General features: G+C 38.3%; 1 protein-coding gene across 5 annotated transcripts in view; it reads right to left on the reverse strand.

The window, feature by feature from the left end:
• Positions 1–20,054, reverse strand: part of LOC117167940 (tax1-binding protein 3 homolog) — a 212,299-nt gene that overhangs the window by 104,738 nt on the left and 87,507 nt on the right. The gene's annotated exons all lie outside the window — the stretch shown is intronic.

Consider the following 20,054-nt stretch of genomic DNA (forward strand, 5'->3'; position numbering starts at 1 on the left):
TAATCCACAAATACTTTTATAAACGGCCACTAAAAAACTGTGTCATTATTCTTATTAGGTCACACTTAGTATTTTCAACATTTTCTTGTTAATATTTCAAGAACTGTGACCAAGCTGTAGGAAACGTAAAAATATTGATTTTTTAAAAGAAAAATGAACTTCTATTAAGTTTCTTCTATCGTTCCATTAAATTAAAATGTCCAAAATTCACCAGCTATATGCATCTGTTTCTGTGGATAGTTCCTTCACGGAGAAAAATGGATTTTTAAATCTTGATATTCAAAGGGTAGCATTGTCCCACCTAACATTCAGATATTCATTACAAATATCTACTATATTTTTAAAATGTTAGGCGTAGAAACACTTTTATATTAAACTGAAGCACATTCAGATATTACAATTATGGAATATTAAAATTTTGGAACATTTCCAAAGAATCAAAATTAGCTATCCTTAATTAAACTGGACAATGGCTTTCGACTATATACACGAGGGAAGTATGATCTTAATTTTCAGTTGAAGTTCAACTCAATGTTTATCAATTTAAAATAAAATTTGAGTTAAGTAACCTAAAATAGATGGAATTTTAAATGCAGATTACAGATCATTCGTTCTCCGCTTACTTACCCATTTTTTATTTTAAATTGAAAATATTAAATATAACATCAAATTAAGTCAGTGTATCATATTACCGACATTTCATATCTTTCATCTGTTTTTGGTTCACGTACGAACATTAAAGTTTAGTTTGAAATTCATAAGTAAGTTATCAATTCATTTCTTAAATGACCAGAAATAAGTAAACTCCTCAAATATTTACAGATACATATACATGGAATATCTCGGATATTTCAGTTGAACATTTTGGATGTTAGTAACATCTCACTATTTAATATCCAGAGATGTTAACTTTGAACATCTACATTGCTGCCCTATAGTTAAAACATAAAATATGTTAATCCTGAACATCTAGATGATACGGTTGAACATCCATTTTTCTCCGTGCTACCATACCCTCCCTGATCGGTTTCTTGAAACTTTCCTCACCGCTGTTGTCACTGCGATCAACGTCCCCCTTCCCCCTATTGCGCACACTTTCAGGAACGTCAGCTCTTGTTGCTACTACTACTTGATGTTCTGTGCGATCATCCAGTAGTTGTTCCCCTCTAGCGCCATTTTGGGAACTTCGCGTCGCTGGCATCCTACCTTACCTAAATCTGGGTGACGTTTCCAGTTTTAATGGCCTAACTCTTGCCCCCCTTACTCAACAATTATTTTTCCTACTCAAACCGTCCAAAACTTTGCACGCTTCAAAACTCCACTTGAAACCACTCAATTTCACACTTTACACCTTTGCATTCACTCACCCTTCTTAATATTTTAATAATTTACTCCATAACAAATTGAAAATATTAGTGTAAATATAGCTAAACTCTCAATTTTCTCATAAAACTTAAAAAAAATACTTGGGACTTTATAAAGTAATACAGAAAAAAGTAATCGGAAAGATATGCTTAGTTTAATCCATACAAAAAATTGCACCTATGCCTTGAAAAATAGCCAAGCTATAAATATGTTGATAAACATTGTTTAAATCATGAATAATTCTTGTACATTTTCAAAGCATCATAGAAAAAAATCATCAGAAAGATATTCTCAGTTAATTCTGAAAAAATTGAGCTTGTTCTTAGAAAGAACATTAAGCTCTTAATTTTTAAACCTAAATTGTTTAAATCATTAATATTGCCTGTGAATTTACAAAGCAACATAAAAAAAGAGTCATTGGATAGGGATTCTTAGTGGACTCCGTAAACAAATTGACTAGTAGAAAAAGGCCTAACTCTAAATTTTTAAATCGAAATAGTTTAAATAATTAATAGTTCTTGCAAATTTACAAAGCAACATAGAAATAATTTATCGGGCAGACATTCTTAATTCACTCCGTAAATAAATTCACACGTAGAAAAAACAGGGTGAATTCTTAATTTTTTAATTTAAATTGTATAAATAATTAATATTTCTTATAAATTTACAAAGAAACATAGAAAGGAGTCATCGGATAAACATGCTTAATTGACTACCTAAACAAAATTTATCCGTAGAAAGAAAACAGAACTTTTAATTTTTAATCGAAATTGTTTACATAATTAATAGTTCTTGTAAGTTTACAAAAGAATAATAGAATAGATTCTTCGGAGCTCATTCGTGGAAAAAAGTCCAAACTCTTTATCTTTTATTCTAAATTATTCAAATAATTAACAGTTCTTGTAAATTTACAAATCAACATAGAAAAGTGCCACCTGATAGACATTCTTAGTTGAATATCTTTATGAAAATTGTTGAAATAATTAAAATGTTTAAAGATTAAATAAATGTTAAAAAAAAGAGCCACAGTCAAATTCTGCAAGATCGCTGTAACTTATCAATATGAATGTATACATCGATAATTTAAACAGATGCCTGCAACTTGGTTTGACGCAGTAGAGTTTGCGTAGCGCTTTTACCATAACTCTATGGCAAGCTAGCTGTAACAAGATAAAGATAACAATATGGGAAGTTTGGGCCAACTTTCAAATATAAGATATCTCCTGTAGTTATGCACATTTTTTTATTATTGCTTGGAACATTTTAAAGGTAAAATTACCAGAAATGTCATTAAGTTATCTATAAAATTAGAATTTTTTTTGTATCCTGCGAATTTCAGAATTTCGAACAAAGCCTCGTGAAATATAAATCTGTAAAATAATTTATAAAAGAGATAACAAATGAATTATATTGTATATTTTAAGACTCTGTTTCTAGTTTTGAATTTGGCACAATTTATGTAACGATTATAATATTTTTTATGATAATTTACTGATATTCAAAGTAAATCTGGCATCGAAATGATCCAAAAAACATTATAAAATATTTAGTAATACAGGAGAGATTAAAAAGTAAATAATAAGCTGAAATTCCAACTTTTTCATCCTACACTACTGGTCAAACGTTCGGGCTCACTTAGAAAAATCTTTTTTTTGTATTTATCGCTTTAATTATACGTCCTCAAATAGTAAACGTTTTTCACTGTTCTTGGACTCATTTTGAATCTTTTTTCTCACCGTATCACAACAGCTTACGAGTATCCCAGCGAAATCGCGGTAAAATTTCAGCCACAACCACGTCTTACGACAGTGAGATAGGTTGTTACAGTCTGTAACGAAATCAATACGACGATCCGGCAAAAGTTTCGTGCACCCTGAGAACACGGAGTGATTCAAGGACTACCGCCTTCTGCATTTTTCACGCAAGTGTTTTAGCATATTGTTGGCACGCAGGGATGCTTTCCAGGCTATTAACGGATGAAACCTTGGCACCTCCATGAGCGCTGATGATAAGGATGATTAATTTAACCGTTTAACGATTAGTTTCTCCTTGGCTATGATGTTTTTGTCAGCTGGTGCCAAAAATTCGATAACGAACATGGTTCGCTTCTCCAAGTCAAGAAGAACGATGTCTGGCCTCGAGTGTGTTTAGAGGAGGGATATTGAGATTAATGCCGTAAGAGTGACAGAGATGGTGATAAAGCACTCTTAGCACCGCATAGTGCCTTTGGAAATAGGTCGTTCCCGCATGAGTTGGACAACTAGATGGTATGTGAGCTGAATGCTCGGGGTGTGCATGGATCGCCCTGCAGCTATCATCGGGAATGTCTTGGCTCAAAATGTGGCGACGGTATGTTAAGGTGGAAATGTCACCGTCTTCGCATGCCAAAATGAAACTCTCCGTACCAGACTTCAATCCGGGCGATTTAAGGAAAGCAAACGTTAGCTCACACGACATTGGCTGATTCTCCACATTTCTGTGGAAGATACCGTGCATCCCCTTATCCAAGAGCTTTTCACGAAATTTTTTCTCTTGTGCTTTCTGAATCCGGGCTATCAGGAGTGAGTACTCGAGATAGATAAGATTTGATGCATTTTGATCACCCCTAATACCGAAGTTAAGTCCGAGTGTTTCAGCAACCTCCTCCGCTGCTTTGTACAGAAACGCTCCTTTGCCCACTTCTTCGTGATTCCTGACCATTTTAAGAAGAGGGTCTCTTCCACTTGTGACTCTATGTGCTGTACCCAGAATAATCTTGTTTTGAAGACATTCAAGACTCAGTATTCCGAGACCACCTTGATGGCGTGCGATGTACTGTCGCGGAACAGAAGACTTCAAATGCATGCTTGTTCGGTTTTGATTCCTCTAGAATCAAACCGAAGGGCCTATGACAAAGCCACCGAACGCGTCCTCGGGTTGCGGATAGAGGGTCCTTGTACCAAGGGTTTCTGCTGAATATGGTTACAAAAATGAATAGGCAGTCGCGGACAATTGTCCAGGGGTGGTCCCGAAGGAATTAACCCCCAAGCGGAGGTGTGAAAACCGTGCCGAAAGCTGAATGGCACCTGGGTGAGGTGTCTAGAACGGTGACTCTGGGATACCGGGCGACCTCTCAGAGTACGTAGCCTTATCCTTTCATGCGGGGCTCTACAAGGATGGACGAACCCCTTTCCCGATCTTCTCGTGGGAGCAACAATGACAACACCAAACATAGATGTAGTAAGTGCGGTTCAAAACAACAGAATGCGCAGGGCTCCCGACAATGGGTCGGCCAACAATGCCGACCAATCTAGAGCTGGGGGAGCCAATGAAAATGGATCCAATGCGATGGATCGGCGGGATCTCGCGACCTTTGGGTGGACGGAGCGACTGAATCACGACTTGCTAGAGTGCTACGATGCGAGTGTGGCCCCTGAACGGGGTTACATGGCACGGCTGCATGCTCTGTGGTGCGAGAAACACCCGGAGCTATCGCACTTTTCGCAGCACTGTCTGCGAAACCATGCTGAACTAATCCGAAAAACGGGCTATGTAAGCGGAACGCCTACTCTATCACAGCTAGAACAAGCCGGCAACAGAGAAAGAGAGGCGACACTAAGACTAACCGCGGGCAGGCATCCAATAGAGGAAGAGCGATGCTTTACGACCCGGAGAAACATCAACACCAAGGCTCCTCTCAAGCCTAAAGATCTGGCTGAAATGGATGACGAGCTTCGTGTCTGGAAAGATGCAGCCGCTTTGGAAAACCAGATTTACTACCTCGTCTGGAAAAAATCGCGCGACAACTAACAAGGTCACCTTTCCGAGAGATGTGTTTCAGGGCGACACCATGAGCCCACTCCTCTTTGGCCTTACAGTATTGCCACTATCTCTAGCACTTCGCCATTCCGACGGGTACTTGTGCGGCAAACCTGCAGATCGAAAGTACAAGGTCACTCATGTATTTTACATGGACGACCTTAAGATCTATGCTAAAAACAGAGAGCAACTGTATCTAGATGTGGGGATTGTCGAACGATATACTAAGGAAATTGGAATGGAATTTGGGTTAGACAAATGCGCCAAGGTTTATTTGAGCGAGGAAAACTTAATGGCATCCCTAAAGTCCCTAAGCTCGTCGATAGAAGCGTTATTCGACACCTTTGGCTGGAGAGACTTATGCATAACGGGGCGTGCCACACAACCGCATTCAGAATGTGACATCTATAAAGGATACTCTCCGAAGCAGATACAAACGTCTCATGCGGCAGATTTGGTCTTCCAAACTGTCGGCGAGAAACAAAGTATCTACAACGAACATGCTTGCGGTCCCGGTAGTATTCTATTCATTTGGAGTGGTTCCTTGGACGAAGAACGAACTCAGATCCGTTTATATCGGGACATGAAAGGTTATGCACATGAACAAAGGCATGCATCTTAAGTCGTCTGTCCCACGACTGTACATCTCACGCCGTCAAGGTGGTCGCGGAATATTGAGTCTTGAATGTCTTCACAATATAATTATTCTGGGTACAGCGCATAGAGTCGCAAATGGAAAAGACCCTATTCTTAAAATGGTACGGAGGGTTTCATTTTGGCATGCCAAGCCGGTGTCATTTCCACCTTAACATACGGTCGCCACATTTTGAGCCAAGACATTCCCGATGATAGCTGCAGAGCGTGCCATGCACACCCCGAGCATTTAGCTCACATACTATCTAGTTGTCCAACTCATCTCTGTCATTCTCACGGCATTTACCTTAATATCGCTCTTGACATGGTTCTTACTGACTGCGAGAAGCGAACCATGTTCGTTATCGAATTTTCGGCACCAGCTGACAAGAACATTATAGCCAAGGTGAATGAAAAGAAAGAGAGGTATAGAGACCTTATAAGGGAGAAGCAACGATTGCACCCGGAATATTCTGTTAAACTAATCGTCCTTATCATCGGCGTTCTTGAAGGTGCCAAGCATTCACTCGTTAATAGCCTGAAAAGCCTCCCTGCGTGTCAAAAATATGCTAAAACACTTGCGGGAAAAATGCAGAAGGCGGTAGTTCTTGGGTCGCTCCGTATTATTATCGTGCACGAAACTTTTGCCGGGTCGTCGTATTGATTCCGTTACAGACTAACCACCCACCTCACGGTAGTGAGACGTAAATATAGGATAAAGAAAATAGACCGCTCGAACCGCTATTTTAAAGGAGAGGAGAGTGATAATACGGACAGGGAAAGGCTGAAAAAATAGAACAAAGAATAGAAAAGATAACCATTTATTTATCGGCCAGCTAGTCTTAAAAAATTAATAATCCACACATTATCTCTAAGCCGCTCGCTTTTATAGTCTAGCCTTCGTCACCTCTCACGCATATTGTTACTTTCATGCTTTTTCCTCGCATTGCCAGCCTCCGTCTCCGCGGCTAATATCTTATACTTATCTACTATTTACAACATTTACAATTTTCTTACACCTACTTCCTCTCCTATTTACAATTTTAACTTCTCAATTCCTCTTCCTAGTTCCTTCTCCATCTTACCCAACATCTCCTTCACGTAGGCTACTGCCCTTTTGCCCCCCCCCCCACAACTTCCATGCAAAAATATCTCTATGCTTATCCCACTCATTTCCACCTCTTCACACTCCTCCAACCATCTCATCCTCGCTTATTGTCTCCTTCCCTACTGCCTTCTCTCTCTCTTTGCCATTCTTTTTAACTATCTCATATATCTTCCTTCCTCGTGCATCCTTCTAACTTCATCCATCTGAAATCCATTCGTTCTAAAATTCCTTTCCCTTTCCACCTCCAAATTCTCACCCCTACGTCTGTTCTACTTCTCCTACTAACACTCCCTCCAACTTGCTCACTTCCCCCCCTCTTCCAAAAATTTATCCTCATATTTAGACGCTCGACTCCCCATTATAATCCCTAAACTCGTTCTTCCTGTCTCCCTCCTGACAATATAGTTCGGCGTATTCCTTGCCAACCCCAGTGCCTACTTCACACACATGTCTATCTACTCCCTCATTCTTCCGAAACAGGAAGCCAAGGTGCACAAAATCTTTCACTTCCTGTACCGCCTTTTCCTTCCACTTCCACTCCCTTTATCTCCCGCCTCCTTTCCTGAATACGATAACCTTCGACTTTTCCGCATTTAACTCTAACCTTTTTTTGTCCAAATATCTTCTCAACCTTTTCATTATCTTTAGCTGTTTTACCTTCTTTTCCCATTTACCATCTATTACTCTTAAGTCCCGCCTCACATTTTGCATCTGCTTCATAGACCCCTTTGCGTTTTCCCTCAACCCTCTGACCTCGCCTATCAGCATCAAAAGAGCCTCATTCTCCAGCTGCCCATCTATTCTTAGGGGGGCAGGGGAACTGCATGTCCGTATGCTTTTTTAACCGGACTTTCTAGCGCACCTTTCTCCGGACTTTCTCTGCTGTCAGTTTTCTTTTTCAAGAGATCGTCTCCCCACAACTGCGCTAGACGCTCTCTCCCTCGCCTTGTCGCTTCCTTCGTTCCACTTTTTCCCTCTCCCTGACGCGCCATTCGACACCGGACCACGCACAGCTGGTCGTCCTGGCCTGATGGAAATTTCTTCCCCCTGGAATTCATTACCAGTACTGCCGGTACTCTCGCTGACCCCCTCCCGCTCTACCACAGGTAACTGTGACCTATCTATGCGAAAAGTACTTACTGCAACCAACAGATGAATCTCAAAGCTGTTGTCGCTTACCGCCCCAAAATTTCCCTTTCTTTGCAGTATTCCACCCTTCACAGCCCCTGCAGATACCCTTTTCTCTCCGCTAACATCCCCCAGCACAACGAAAAATACCCTTGTCCACCATGAAGGCCTAAACTATCGACCACGAAACTACCCTCCTCCCTTCCCAACTTAACCTCACTTTCCCTATTTAGCCAAATCCCACCCCATAACTACAATTAAAATTAGTTTTTAACCCCCCAATTCGCCCTTCACAACCCTACTCACCTCCTAGGCTTCCACCCTCATACATCAAAAAGGAGTGAAAGAAGTAGGAAAAAGGATTGATGCTAAGGTAGAGATAGAAGAAGTGAGAAGTGTAGGAAGGGAAGAGAGAAGAGAATGTTATTAGGAGAAGAAGGAACGGAAGATATGAAAATAAAAATAGCAAGAATAAAACGAGACGAGAAACGAATGTAGGGAAGAATGGAGGATATGCTGCTGGAATATAGCAGGATTGGAAAGAAAGGGTAGAAAGTTTATGAGAAATTTGACACAATGAGATGTAGTAATAATGATGGAGACGTGGCCAGATGAAAAGGGATGGGAAAGAGTTCGTTATCGTTATCGGAAAATACTATTAAGCAATATAATGGACTTTTGACGGAAAGGTGGTATTACTCTCAAGGAAAGACATACGATCTATATACAGAAAATGAAGATTAAGTCCTTCCTTAAGTTATAAACTTCATAGCGGAGCGTCATACAGATCATTCAATTCTTCTAGATCGACTATTTCTTTTATTTTAAGAGAAGGTATATCGAATTCTTCTATACTAAATAGATTCTTTATAGGCGTTTTTAAATTAAGAGCATAAAGGCCAAAGTATGACAGTACATGGGATGCTGGCCCTGTTTTAGATTTTGTAGGAGTTATATTCTTTAGAATGTTTAAAATTGTCAAAGATTACGGACAGTGTTTATCCTAGCTTTTGCTACATCTCATCGGACCTTGACACACTATCATTAATCAATATTGATAACGTTTCGAAAGCTATTACAGGTACTGAGATAAAAATAGCAGACCTTGTAAAAACTTCTAAGCTTGCAAGTCTTCCACCGAATCTAATACTGTCGTGTTTCAGAGAAAATCTTAACCTATGCGTCGTGAAAACTATATTGCCATATTTGGATAAAACTAAGGATTTCAGAAACGACTTTAAAAAACTATTAATTTTCGTTAAAACACCATTCGCGCCTGTAACTACTCAAACTATTAGTGGGTGGATAACAACTGTATTCCATAAAGGCAATGTACAAACAACGATACATACGGTTCATTCTACGAGACATGCATCTGCCTCTTCCGCCTTTCAAAGAGGCATAGATTTAAGTACTATAAGGAGAACGGCTGGCTGGTCATCTACATCGCAATGTTTCGCAAAATTTTATAATCAATTAGTACATACCAATAGGAAGAAGTTTGCGTTAAATACATTGAGAAATGGACAAGCATATAATTGTTAATATCGTTGGAGTTTATATTGTTTAACCTTTCTGTACTTTTCAAGTAGATATTGTAATTGAGGTTGTTTTGCAATTAAATTACGTAAAATAAAATTAAAAAATACAGTCTCTAGACATGTACATTGTAATCTCAAAGAACGAGGCTATCATATTACGATTAAACTTCACACAGGTAAAATTGTTGGATCGTTTAATTAGTAATCAATCCGATTTTAAATCACACAGAGGAAGTACAACCGTCGAGATAGCAAGAATTTCTTTTAGATATTTAAGGCATTTTTCATTGTCTTTATACGTGTCCTTTTAAAAAATGTTTAGAAAAGTAAAATAAAAGATGAAAAAAATCGGCATTGAGCATTTGCTATATTTTGCTTGATAATACTTTAAGGAGATGTTTTGATAAACGTTGAAATTTCAGTTTTATTAAACCTAGAATAACTCGGGTAATAATAAACATTTTTAATTGTTCCATGGATCACTTCATATGTAAATTCACAAAGAATGTTAGTGAGTGATCTATAAAATTGTGATAATTTTTTCATGGTTTCTGCGAATGTCAGAACTTAGAATAAAGATACGTAAATATTCAAATAAGTGAAATCTTGACTCATTGCTCATCTTGTGTCTATTCTCAAAATCGCCAACACTTATATTTCTAGGTTTATCGGTCGGCAGCGGTTAACGAACAGTATTAATAACAAGGTCATTTGCATAAAATCGTTTCATTTATAAGCTGGTGTGACGATCGTTTCAGGTTCCCATACATTGTGTATCAGTCATGGTTGGCTCTAATGAATTGAAGTATTTTTTAATTGAACATCTCAGCTAAAACAGAACCATTCAGGCATGTTCCTGCGTATGAGCAAATTGAAAATCAGAAACCGAAATTTTCATATGAATTTGTGGAATTTTTGTAATGCCCCTAAACCTTTTAACAACTTTTTAACCTATCACGTGATACGCGAGCTAAAGAAATGTTTTCATGAGAATTAAAGGTACGAATTGATTTTCAATATATGTCATTTGACAAAGTTGCTCACTCTTCTCTTCAAATGTTTCGAAAAATTTGACTTTTCAAAAATATTAAAACGTCCTTGATTAAACTCCGTATCTGAAATATAATTCAAACTCGGAACCAGAACAATTTTTACTATCGTTTGAAATTAATAAAATAAAATAATATGATTACTCATCGTTTATGTTATAAACTAGTGTGATCATCTTTTCCAGGATCCCGTACACTGTATATCGGTCATTGTCGGGTCCATTGACAGATTAGTAATCGATCCGATTTTGAATCATAGGGTTCGCAGTTTATAGGAAATACAATTGTTGAGAGAGGAAAAATTTCTTTCAGATATTTGAACAGTTTTTCATTGTCGTTATACATGTCCATTAAAAAATTCTGCAGAATGTGACATGAATGATGACAAAACTCATCATTCAGCATTTGAAGATTTTTGACAATAGGGTCATCCACTATTTTGTTTTGTTTATTCTTTGCATATTAAAGTATTTGCTCTAAAATCACTCATAATACCAGTATATTGTACAAAGAAAACTTTTTTGAATTTATATTGGAAAAAGCAAATTTTGTGCACATTTAAAATTCCTATTTCTGTCGATACCATTCCGACATTTTGATGTAGCGTACCATGCTGTCAAATACTTATAAATATAAGTCGGGCGATCCACGTTTTTTTCGTGAAAATGCAAAAAAACAGCGATATTATTGGCATTTTGTGCCTAAATGCACGAAAATCTCTGTCAAAAATCCAGGAAAATTACACAGGCTTGCAAATAATGGAGTCATGTCAGTTGTTGGGAAGTGGAGGGTCATTTCCGAAGTAATTTTTTATGTAGGATCCGAATCCGCGGACAGATTTGTTCCATCACGTCAGGATTTTAAGATATTCGAGGTTATGTACCCAAAAAATGGCGTTTTTGTCTACTTTTGAGGTTATGTACAGAAGGCACAAAATTTTTTACAGTATTTTTCACAGTATTATTTTTAATTGTACGATTTGAATGAATGGTAGCTCTTTTGTCTTGAAATTAGAAACAAATAGTTTAAAAAATATAACTGATATGAACACACAAAATACTGCCTTAAAGTGTACAATTATCAAATAAAATATAAGAAAATAGTAATATAATTACTCAATATTTCAATGTAACATACACGATTGCAAATTCCTAAATATTATACTGCAAACGGTTCTACAACATAGTCTCAAGTTTAAGCGATATATGACCCAGATATTTAAGGCATCCGCTTTCAAACCACCCATATTAATATAAGGCCTTTAAAGTTTAAACCTTTCATTTAAATGCTGGGAAAACCTGTAAACCATTCTTCTAGAATTAAGTACGAACCTTGTACATCTTTGTCTATAATCCGTATACCTGGTTGTACCCAATCAATTTTGGAAATTTTCCTCCTTTTATGGTCTATTTTTGCTTAAGAAAACTCGGTTAGTAGAATGAATAGCTGCGTAGCTGTGAGCCCACAAATACAAAAATAGAATTAACATCTGATTACGGTTAAAACGTTGTTTAAAAAAAATAATTGTTAAAACAATTTATTATGATTGTTAATCTTGTTAATTGTTAATCTTTGATGAGTTGGTAGAATTTTGCGCATTTTTCCTGCAATTTTTAACTGTTTGTCCATTTTTCGTCAGGCGTGACTTAATAATAAATTAGATTTAGCAAAAATAACACAGGCCTGCAAATAATGGGGTCATGTCAGTTGTTGGAAAGTGGAGGGTCATTTCCGGAGTAATTTTTTACGTGGAATCTGAATCCGAGGTTAGAATTGGCCCATCACATCAGAACTTTAAGATATTTGAGGTTATGTACCCAAAAATGGCGTTTATGGCTACTTTTGAGGTTATGTACAGAAGACACCAAATTTTTGGGATTTCAAAAACCCCGAACACTCCCAAGTACAAATTTTCAAGCGAAAAGACTCAGTAGAAAATGTCTGCCTCAAAGTATATAAACCAAATGCTCAAGACATAATGGGACATGCCTCGTTATTTATGTGTATACTCAAAGGTAAGTAAAGAAAAAAATGATACAAAATTGTTGGGTGTGACGCGTGTCCTACAACATCTTTAACGTCAAAAGTAGATTGTTGCAAAGATCATTTCATATTTGAGCTTTAACCTCGGAAAATCAAATAGTTTATTACGCAACAAATATTATAAAATAACGAATTTATAAAAGTAATTATAAATTTTATAATAAATTTATAGAAGTATTCATAAAAGTATTTATTAAAGTATTATGTTACGATTCGCGGGTTTTAGCCATATTTAACTTATATAACAAATTAAATTGTTGTTGTTAATTTTATTAAAGATTGTGGTTGCGCATGGAGGGGGAATGAGATTTTGTGCTTTGTGGTACAAAATTTTATTAGTAAAATTATCCTACTCTATTTTATAAATTATATTTGCTCTGAGCTAAATCTATTTATTTAAAAACATCTCTTTGATTGATATCGCAGTACACGTAAAATATCGGTTTATAAGTATTTAGAGATTAATAATATTCATATATGCCGTAGCCAAATAATTATTTATATTGAAAAGGAAAATTCAACCCTAAAATATAATCGCTCGCTATTTTTCAATTCTAACTTTTCGAAGTTCACTGAACTTTATTCGCATACAGGTGCCTACGCTAGAGACCCTTTTTCTAAATTTACTATTTTAGTAATCCGCGATAATCATATATAATCGTTTTATTTTCCAACAAAAGAGGCACAATTTCAACTCATTAAAATGTCGCACTTTGCTTTTATTATGGTGTCCTCACGCAAGGCAAGAGGTGTCACCTGTCCACTAAGACCGTGTTCGCACGCTATTTGCATAATTGACCTGAGTCGAGTCGCTCTCGGACTTAAGGCGCTCGCCTACCTGATTGCAAGGATTAGGACGAGGGAAGGCAATGAAATGCTCACAGATTTATCAATATCTGGATATTTCTAGTTTTATAGGTACTGCCACAACAATTATTTTATTTCGAAAAGGAAAGTCTCTTGGACTCGGGCTCCTTAGAAATATTCTCGTGTCTCGTACCGAGATTTACAACTTTTCTTGACCAGATTTAGAGAGCTATACTCCCGTCTGGCCATAAAGATTTAAGGTTCTCGAAACAAGTTTCTATATTTCAGAATCCAACTTACTTGACCAAGGTTAATGGGTATACCATGCCTTGCTCTTCGGTTGCTTTGTAAAACTCTATCTTTGACAATATTTCAGTAGCTAAGTGGCACTTTACCATGATATCTAAGATTTTCTCCAAAAATAAAATTTTGACGTTTTTCGTCTAAGTATGATTTAGAGTCCGTAGGACGAAGAAAATTTTCAATTTATAAAATCTGTCGTTTTTCGCCTGAGTTCAATACTGTCCTTTTTCGGACATAGAAAAATTCTTGATAATAAAATTTGGACGTTTTTCGTCAAAGTTCAATTTTGTCTTTAGGACATAGAAAAATTCTCGATATTTAAAGAAATAAATCTTGAAGCATTTTTCCCGCAAGTGTTTTAGCTTATTGTTGACATGAAGGTATGCCTCCAAGAGCGCCGATGATAAGGACGATTAGTTCAACAGAATATTCTGGGTAGAATCGTTGCAACTCCCCTATAAGGTCTCTATACCTCTCTTTCTTTTCATTCTCCTTGACTATGATGTTTTTGTTAGCTAGTGCCGAAAATTCGATAAAGAACATGGTTCGCTTCTCGAAGTCAAGAAGAACCATGTCAGGCCTCGAATGTGTAACAGAAACAATTGTCGAGAATATAAAGTTCCAGTTTATGCGACACTTCTCATTCTCGACAATTGACTCGATTTCCCTTGATGCATTTAGAGGAGCGATATTAAGGTTAATGCCTTAAGAGTGTTAGAGATGGTAATAAAGCACTCTTAGTACCGCATTGTGCCTCTGGATGTAGGCCGTTCTCGCATGAGTTGGACAACTAGATAGTATGTGAGCTAAATGCTCGGGGTGTGCATGGCACACCCTGCAGCTATTATCTGCAATATATTGGCTTAAAATGTGGCGACGGTATGTTAAGATGTAAATGACACCAACTTGGCATGCCGAAATCAAACCCTCCATGCATCCTCTTATCGAGGAGCTGTTCACGAAAGTTTTTCTCTTGTGCTTTCTTAATCCGGGCTTTCAGGAGTTAGTACTCGGGATAGATAAGATTTGATGCATTTTGCTCACCCCTAATACTGAAGTTAAGTCTAAGTGTTTCAGCAGCCTCCTCCGCTGCTGTGTACAGAAATACTCCTTTCCCCACATCTTTGTGTTTCCTGACCATTTTAAGAAGAGATTCTCTTCCATTTGTGACTCTATGTACTGTACCCAGAATAATGCTGTTGTTAAGACATTCAAGATAGAATATTCCGCGACCACCTTGACGGCGTGAAATGTAGAGTCGCGGAACAGAAGAATTAAGATGCATGATTTTGTTCCTGGCCATAACCTTTCGTGTCCCGATATCAAGGGATCTGAGCTCGTTCTTCGTTCATGGAACCACTTCAAATGAATAGAGTACTACTGGGACGGCAAGCATGTTCTTTGCAGGTACTTTGTTCCTCGCCGACAGTTCAGAAGACCAAATCTGCCGGATGAGACGTTTGTGTCTGTTTCGGAGAGTATCCGTTATAGATGTCACATCCTGAATGCGGCTCTGTGGCACGCCCAGGTATGTATAAGTCTCTTCAGCCCCATTATGGTAAGTTTTCCTCGCTTCAAACAAATCTTGGCGCATTTGTCTAACCCAAGTTCCATTCCACTTTCCTTAGTATATCGTTCGACAATCCCTAGAGATGGATGTAGTTGCTGTTAGTAGTTTTATATATATATATATTCGGTTGTGATTCCTCTAGAATCAAACCGAAGGGCCCATGACAAAGCCACCGAACGCGTCCTCGGGTTGCGGATAGAGGGTCCCTGTACCAAGGGTTTCTGCTAAATATGGTTACAAAAATAAATAGGCAGTCGCGAAGGAATTAACCCCCAAGCGGAGATGTGAAAACCGTGCCGAAAGCTGAATGGCACTTGGGTGAGGTGTCTAGAACGGTGACTCTGAGATACCGGGCGACCTCTCAGAGTACGCAGCCTTATCCTTGCATGCGGGGCTCTACAAGGATGGACGAACCCCTTTCCCTAGCTTCTCGTGGGAACAACAATGACAACACCAAACATAGTTGTAGTAAGTGCGGTTGAAAACAACAGAACGCGCAGGCTCCCGACAATGGGTCGGCCAACAATTCCGACCAATCTAGAGCTGGGGGAGCCAATGAAAATGGATTCAATGCGATTGATCAGCGGGATCTCGCAACCTTTGGGTGGACGGAGCGACTGAATCACGACTTGCTAGAGTGCTACGATGCGAGTGTTGCCCCTGAACGGGGTTACATGGCACGGCTGCATGCTCTGTGGTGCGAGAAACACCCGGAGCTATCGCACTTTTCGCAGCAACGTCTGCGAAACCATGCTGAACTACTCCGTAAAAGGGGCTATGTAAGGGGAACGCCTACTCTACCGCGGCTAGAACAAGCTGGCAACAGAGACAGAGAGACGACACTAAGACCAACCGCGGGCAGACATCCAATAGATGAAGAGCGATGCTTTACGACCCGGAGAAATATCAACACCAAGGTTTCTCTCAAGCCTAAAGATCTGGCTGAAATGGATGACGAGCTTCGTGGACATTTTTCCGGAGAATCCGACCTCTGGGCTATCAATTATTGTGTGTATAATGTAGCGAGAGCTTTGTCCGATGCGAAACGTAAAACAAAAGCAACGGCTGATCATAAGACCAAAAGACGAATGCATCAACTTGCCATAAAGATAGGCTGGGCAAGACAGTACGCGTCCCGCATTCAGTGTGTGACTGACTACATCACATCTGGCAGGAATTTTACCGCCAAGGTTCGAAAGTTCGCGCGTGAACTCCGGACTCGTTATCACACACTTAACAAGTCAAAGCTGCTGATCATCAAACACCATATTGTTGAGAGAATACGGATACTATCTGACGCTAAGAGAGGCGTGCACTAAGAGTGCTTTATTACCATCTCTGTCACTCTCATGGCATTAACCTTAATACCGCTCCTCTAAATGCTCCTAGGGAAATCGAGTCACTTGTCGAGAATGGGAAGTGCCGCATATACTGGAATTTTGTATTCGCCACAATTGTTTCTGTTGCTCATAACAGAAGGAGAATGAAAAGAAAGAGAGGTATCGAGACCTCATAAAGGAGTTGCAACGATTGTACTCGGAATATTCTGTTAAACTAATCGTCCTTATAATCAGCGCTCTTGGAGGTGCCAAGCTGTCACTTGCTAATGGCCTAAAAAGCATTCCTGCGTGTCAACATTATACTAAAACACTTGCGGGAAAAATGCAGAAGGCGGTAGTCCTTGGGTCGCTCCAGGTCTTTAGGGTGCACTAGGCTTTTGCAGGATCGTCGTATTGATTCCTTTTCAGACTGTAACCACCTATCTCACGGTCGTGAGACGTGGTTGTGGCTGAAATTTTACTGCGATTTCGCTGGGAGCGGGTGCAATTTTCCAGGTTAGCACCCGTTCCCGGCGAAATCCTGCGGTTGTCCTTATGACAAATTTTTAATTATATTTACTGCTTTGCCAAAGTTTGGACTCACTTAGAAAAGTCGTTTTTTTGTATTTATCGCTTTAATTATCTTTCCCAGACAGTTTCATACAACGTATTTGTTTAGAATAACATTTTATTAATAAGTACTAAACTTTTACTTGTGATATTCTTGAGTTTTTTTCTCGAAAAAATTGAGAAAATCAATCCAACCGTTTTTTATCAATATGTTGGCCTTTCGATTTGACCGTTGCCCTACAAATTCTGGGCATGTATGTTTAGGGTCGTTATCATGCTGAAATACAAACCCCTCTCCTTTCAAATCGATGCCAGATGGAATAGCGCTTCGCTGAAGTATCCGGTGATAGTCTTCTTTCTGCATTTTTGCGTCGATTTTTACCAAGGTGCCGACACCAGCGTAGCAGAAATAACCCCATACCATCATACTACCTCCGCCAAACTTAATTGTTGGCTTTACACATTGAGGTGCGTGCCGTTCATTAGATTCTCTGCGGAAGTACATTCGCCGTTTGCTACCGAAAATTTAAAATTTGGACTCATCGGTCCATAACACCTGTTTCCATTGTTCGATAGACCAGTTCTTGTGTTCTTTTGCCCATTTGAGTCGTTTACGGACGTTTACCGATTGCAGCAATGGTTTTCTGGCAGCAACCCGTCCATATAAACCGACATCATGCAATCGACGTGTGACCGCTGTATCTGAGATCGGTTTCGGTAGCGTTTCATTGATCTCGGGCTCTGATATCTGGCACTGTTTTGAGCCTGGACCGCTTATTCAACACTTGCATAAGTCTATTATCACTTTTCAGCGAATCTCTCCAATGTTGTACGGACTCCTTTCTGTGAAACTCCCATGATTTGTGCAATTTTTCGCTGCGAATGGCCAATTTCACTTAAAATTACTATCAGAGCACGTTTTTCTTTCGTTATTTGCCTTGGCTCTTGCCATTTTCCAGACTATAGACACAATTTTGAAGTGGCAATATTGATGAAAATATCGCGCAATCAGCAACTGTCTCTTAAGTGTCAGAATGACGAAATTTGAGGTTATTGTGCAGACAATCGACGGCAGATGGGGTTCGAAGTCATTGGCGCGCATTTTGAAGCATCGATGCATTGAGCAAAACTTGATTCGAGGTAAAAAAAATTTTGAAGTAATTAAAAATGATATATTTTAACATTGTCGATTTTTCAATATTTTAAAATAAACATACTTTCATACAATAAATAAATGACAATTAAAAGAAAACGTTCAAAAATTATCAATGCAATATTGTTCTGAACAAATACGTTGTATAAAACGGTCTGAGAACGATCATTTAAGCGATAAATACAAAAAAAAAAAGATTTTTCTAGTGACAAAATTCAACAGTTGAATCAACAACGCACGTATTTTCGACAAAATAAACTGATACACTTTCAACTATACTACGGAAATTCCATGATACTAGCTAGCCAGTGTCAAAACCTAAACTAAAATTTGCGACAACTTATTCTAATTTTAATCTTTTGATTGCAAGTAACATATCGTTGGAATCGCAAATAAACGTAAAGTTCAAATATGACATTTTTGACTTGGTGATTACAAAATGATAAAAAAGTTATGTTCCGTATTTTATCAGATCTTATTTCTCATGATGACAAAAGGGCCCCCCGCAGGCAATGCTCGACACGGCGCTCTCGGTCAGTCAGCGACGTGAAGGGAAGTCGAATGAAGAGGGCACGTCGAGCAGGTATACAGCGATTTTATGAAAACCGCTCTACTGAATATTTTGAAAAATTTGAGTTAATTTAAAAGGTACTTAGATCTTTTACAAGTTGTGAAACTACTAAACAATATTTTATAAAGTTTCGGAAATCTTTACAAGTTTTAAAATATTTTTAAACTCTTGAAAGTTGCAAAACTTATAAATATCTTTTAAAATTATGATTTTTGCAACGTTTAAAAAAATGTTGGTAACTTATGTCAAATGCCTTACAATGTTCCACTGTCGTTTTTGTTTTGAAATTTATTTAATGTTTTGAAACATTATTTAATTTTCTATTAGATTTAATTTTTTTAAATAAAAATTTTTTTAAAATTTCCTCATGTTTATAATCTTGGCTAGTATATCAGAGACAAGACAACTGTTTGAAAATAGGATATTCTAATTAGAAAAAGAAAAAATTCATATTTCGAAGAGATAATTCAGCGAGAAAGTTAAAATCAAGAATTACTCAAAGTGGCATCAGAAGCTGGCCTATCCTTTCGCTCGAGTATATATATATATAATTAAAAATTTGTCATAAGGACAACCGCAGGATTTCGCCAGCAGCGGGTGCTAATCTGAAAAATTGCACCCGCTTCCAGCGAAATCGCGATAAAATTTCAGCCACAACCACGTCTCATAACCGTGAGATAGGTGGTTACAGTCTGTAAAGGAATCAATACGACGATACAGCAAAAGCCTCGTGCACCCTAAGAACACGAAGCGACCCAAGGACAACCGCCTTCTGCATTTTTCCCGCAAGTGTTCTAGCATATTGTTGACACGCAGGGATGCTTTTTAGGCTATTAGCAAGTGAAAGCTTGGCACCTCTAAGAGCGCCGATGATAAGGACGATCAGTTTAACAGAATATTCCGGGTACAATCGTTGCAACTCCCTTAAGGTCTCGATACCTCTTTTTCTTTTCATTCTCCTTGGCTATAATGTTTTTGTCAGCTGGTGCCGAAGATTCGATAACGAACATGGTTCGCTTCTCGAAGTCAAGAAGAACCATGTCAGGCCTGGAGTGAGCAACAGAAACAATTGTCGAGAATATAAAGTTCCAGTATA

The sequence above is a fragment of the Belonocnema kinseyi genome, chromosome 2 (assembly GCF_010883055.1).
Source record: "Belonocnema kinseyi isolate 2016_QV_RU_SX_M_011 chromosome 2, B_treatae_v1, whole genome shotgun sequence".
Taxonomy (NCBI): domain Eukaryota; kingdom Metazoa; phylum Arthropoda; class Insecta; order Hymenoptera; family Cynipidae; genus Belonocnema; species Belonocnema kinseyi.